The following is a 4,509-nucleotide window of genomic DNA, read 5'->3' as shown; positions in this document are numbered from 1 at the left end:
GGCTAAAGGTGAACACCCATATGGACCAACTTAAATCGCAGTACGGCAAGACCACAGAATCAACAGGACTGGGCAGAGCAGGTCAGCTCAGGTCGGCGCCTTGGCACAGACAGCCTGGATTCAGCTTTGGGTGGTGCCTGGAGTGGGGGCCTTAGGGGTGCCCATCACCCCTACAGAAAATGGCTCACTGTACTGAAACACTTATGAAAATATGTGGTTTATGTTGAAAGTGCATTCCTCCTGAAGGCTGGAATTTTAGCTCATGCCAGACAGTGGGGTGACTGCCGCGACAGAAGTCTGGGTGGTTGGTGATGGAAGGGAGGTTGCTTTTCTGCAGTTTCACTGGTGACCATAGCCTCAAGGTGAGCGGGAGGGGTGGGTATGGATGCTGGGGCCATTTTCCTCGGATTCCTGTATGATTTAGGACCTTACTGTGGAATTCATAGGACAGGTCATGTCATCCGGGCCAAGATTTGGGGGAAAGGGCTCCCCCAGACCAGGGCCTGAGCCACTGGTTTTATGGCAAGACACAATATATTGATGCTGAGATTGTGGATTATTTTCTGATAGTCTTAATTTGGAAGCTCTTCCACACCTTTTGGACAAAACCCTGGATCTGTGTACCATGTGGACATGCCATTAACCTAGAGTACACGACTCAAGTCTTGCAGTGTGACCTCTGACTTCACAGAATAAGCCCTGTTCCACACACTCCACTCGCCAATGGCATCTTCTTTTTTTTTAAGATTTATTTATTTACGCATACAGAACTGGGGTACCGGCCAGAGGTGTGGGAGCAGTGAGAGACAGAGTGGGGAGACAGAGTGGGGGGCAGAACAGGCAGGTCGACAAAGTGCACTGCTGAGGGGAGCAGTGGGCGGGTCAGGAGAGGTCTGCCGCGACACGTGGATCACCTCCAGGCTGGGGGAGGATCGAACTCACACTGGCTTTAGCTTCTTAGTGCTGTGCTTTAACAATGTGCCACCAGGGAGGGCCCCAATGGCATCTTCTTACAGAAACTTTACACACTCTTTTCATTGAAGAATCTATCAATTAAATTTAAAGAGTGGTTTGATTGGCAGATGCCTTGAATGTACCAAGTTCATTAACAATGTCCCTCGTTATCAGTTTCATCTGATTTGAGATTCCTTATTTGTCAGAAGAAGAGTAATTTGAATGCAATATTACAATCTTTCATTCCAAAGTAAGTAGCAATCACATGTCATTGACCGTGCTGAGTAAAGCAGCTTTGTGCAAGAGAACTTCGCGCAAATTCCAAAAAATGTGTGACATTTCTTTTTAAAGCAGATTGTCATGTATAAGCCACTTGTCTGTGGAACATGAGGGGAAAATCAGTACATCAACATGTAAATACCCTATCCGCCATACTTATCTGCTTGAATTTTTTTACATTTTTATGAAAGTGACCGTATTTTAAGTCAAAAATTGTATTAATGTATAATAAGTAGGTGATTCATAGTGAATTAATATTCAAGAAATAATCTAGATCTTTGTTAGTAAAATAGAAATGCAAAGAAACTTTTAGGTATTTTTGAAATTGAGAAAACAAGTGAGACAAAATATCCACTGTAAGAAAATGTGACTAGGTCTAGGTACTTAATCTCTTTAACTGTTCTCTTTTAATCTCTCCCAAAACCATCATAATATTTTTGCCTAATAAAGTCTGAGTTTGAAATGAGAAATAATTCTTGGGTGAAAAGAATTTAGCTGACATACTCCACTGTTAGTGCAAATCATACTGGATTCTGATGTCTGGTAACAGGGTTATACTTGGGGGATTTTAAATTTCAGTATCGGTTCTTTCTATACAATGGCCATTAAATATAGTAAGGAAAAGGTGGATCATTCATGAATATTGATTTAATCAGGCAGTCAGAAAAATATAGTGAATCAAGAGTTTAGATAGCTTTTACAAAAATGAACTCCAGAGAGATAAGTTGTGTGGAAAAATAAAACAAAATTATATATATATATATATATATATATATATATATATATCTGAATGAAATATAAATTCTTAAGTATTTGGAGCATGGGAGATTTTAATTAAAAAAATAACTTTTTAAAAGTAGATAAAAATTACTACTTAAAATAGTCTCAAAATATTCTCCATGACAAAATGTAACCACAAATCTTAAAAAAGTAAAGATAAAAGAAAAGAATATTACTTGTGAAACAAATGGCACTATAAAACTTTTACAGCCCTATCAGTAGTAAAATTATAGTGATAATAATAATAAATAAAACAATGGAAAAATGATGAAAAAAAATGTCAGAATCCTCCGAGAACATGAATGACTTCGTCAACATAAAATGTTATTAACGTCCTTCATCATAAGAAGATAAACAGTACAGTATCTTTTGTATCTAGCAGTTGACACAGATCATTGTGACACAGATCACATTGGGTAACTGTTGGTAAAAGTATGAGGAATTAGTACCGGGGGTGATTATCAGAAGTAAGCCAGCAAGACCCCAACACACCCTGCACTAGAACTGACAGGTGTCACCACCACCTTGCCGGTGGGGCCTTCTGTCCCTTTCTCCCGAAGCCATAAGGAGGCCAGCTTTACCCCAACAAATCGCTCTCCCGCCCCCTCGTGAGATGCCGCCCTGTGCAGTGAGAGATGAATTGCATCCGGTTAGCTTGGATGGAAGGAGGAGGGGACAAGTCCCCTGGCTAACCACGTCTTTCCTGTGCCTCCCAGGACTTCACCACTCTGTGCCAGGTGAAAGGGCCGAGGCTGACGACAGACAGCCCCAGCCACAGCGACTTGTCTGTGCATCTGTCCATCTCGGGAGCTACTTGATTCCATCAGAATGCGCGGGACTCCCTGAACACAAGAGGAGAAAAAGGCCAAGTGTGCCCGTCTTTGGCGCCCCGCCACCGGCCAGGAGCTCACGCTGGCGCCCAGGATCTGCCAGCTCAGTGCATCAGCTGCTTTGTCACCAGCCCTCAAGCCCCACTGGGATTCTCTTCCTCGGAGGAGAGCAGGCAAAAGAAAATAATCACATCCGAGAGTTGAAACCTCACAAAACTCCCATCACAGCGGGAGCAGAGGAAAGCAACGAATGATATCTACATGGACAATCAAATAAAAATTCAGGGACTACAGAAAAAATTCAAGTACAAAAGACTTTCTAGAAGGGAGCGTTTTCCTATAAATAATGTAAATGTTTTTCTGCTGGTCAAGGATCCAAGTCTCCAGTTATGAGTGTATCCTGGGGGCACAGTGCGGGGGTGACCTTGGTTGGTGATCTGGTGTCTACCTGAAACAAGCCAAGAGGTTTGATTGTTAACACTATCACACACACACACAACTGTGAGGTGATACACTATGGATTTTAACCTGACTAGGACTGTCCTTTCACAAAATATACTTATTTCAAACCATCGAATTGCCCACTTTAAATATATCCTATTTTATTTATCATTTATGAATCAACAAGCTTGGAAAGAAAAACATATACAAGAAAAAGAAAAACAAGATTTTGAATGATAAAAGTGAGCTTGCCACAGATACAGAGATGATTAAAAGCATGATTAGGGAGAGTACATAAAGCCTTACTACAACTGCACACGTCTCAATGTGATATTGGTTCAACAATAACATCAAACGCATTCTTCAGGAACACCAAGGGTCAGATTATCGAATCAGGCTCACAGGGATCTGACATGTTGTCAGGTGTCGTCTATGTTAATGGCTTCGGACAAAAGTACTCAAGAGGCGCAAGGAGAAGAGGGAAAGCGGAGAGAATCGCTCCGAAGCTCTCAGGTCCTCCCCGCACACAGCCGCGGCCAGCCCAGGGGTAGGAGCCGTCGCTGGGCGGCGTCAGCTCTTACTCCTGGCCACAGACCTGCTCAGCACGCAGGCAGGGCCGGCTCAGCTGCTAACTCCTGCGAACTCGGCTGATATTTTTCAAGGAACCGGGTCCCACTAAGCTTCACAATGCAGATGTGTTTATTTATGGTAACTGTAGACCACCAGGAAAATCTTGCAGAGATCAAAAGATAGGAATTCGCTGACATACAAAAACTGTTTCATCCCTGCCGGAATATTGGATAAGAGGACAGAAGCAAATAGTTCATTTGCCTTCTTTCTTACCTAGAGGTGAGGGGGGAGATCTCAAAACTGCTGTTAATTCTGGGGACCCTGAAGGTTCATGTCTAAATGTCCTCAAAATGATCCTCAAAATTATTGCCTCAAAATTATCCTCACACCTGGCACTTGGTTTTCGTATCTTTTTATTTTACCCAACTCTAGAGAAGTCTTTTATATACTGTCCTCTCTTGTAAGTGTATTTTTTTAAAGATTTATTTATTTATTCGTACAGAACTGGGGTACAGGCCAGAGATGCGGAGGGTGAGAGGATTCACCAGAGACAGAGTGGGGCGCAGAACAGGCAGATCGACGAAGTACACTGCTGAGGGGAGCAGCGGGCGGGTCAGGAGAGGTCTGCCTCGCGCCTTGTGGATCTCCTCCAGGG

This window comes from Condylura cristata, unplaced genomic scaffold (assembly GCF_000260355.1).
Source record: "Condylura cristata isolate star-nosed mole 26May11 unplaced genomic scaffold, ConCri1.0 scaffold00016, whole genome shotgun sequence".
Classification (NCBI taxonomy): domain Eukaryota; kingdom Metazoa; phylum Chordata; class Mammalia; order Eulipotyphla; family Talpidae; genus Condylura; species Condylura cristata.
This window is presented reverse-complemented; position numbering follows the sequence as displayed.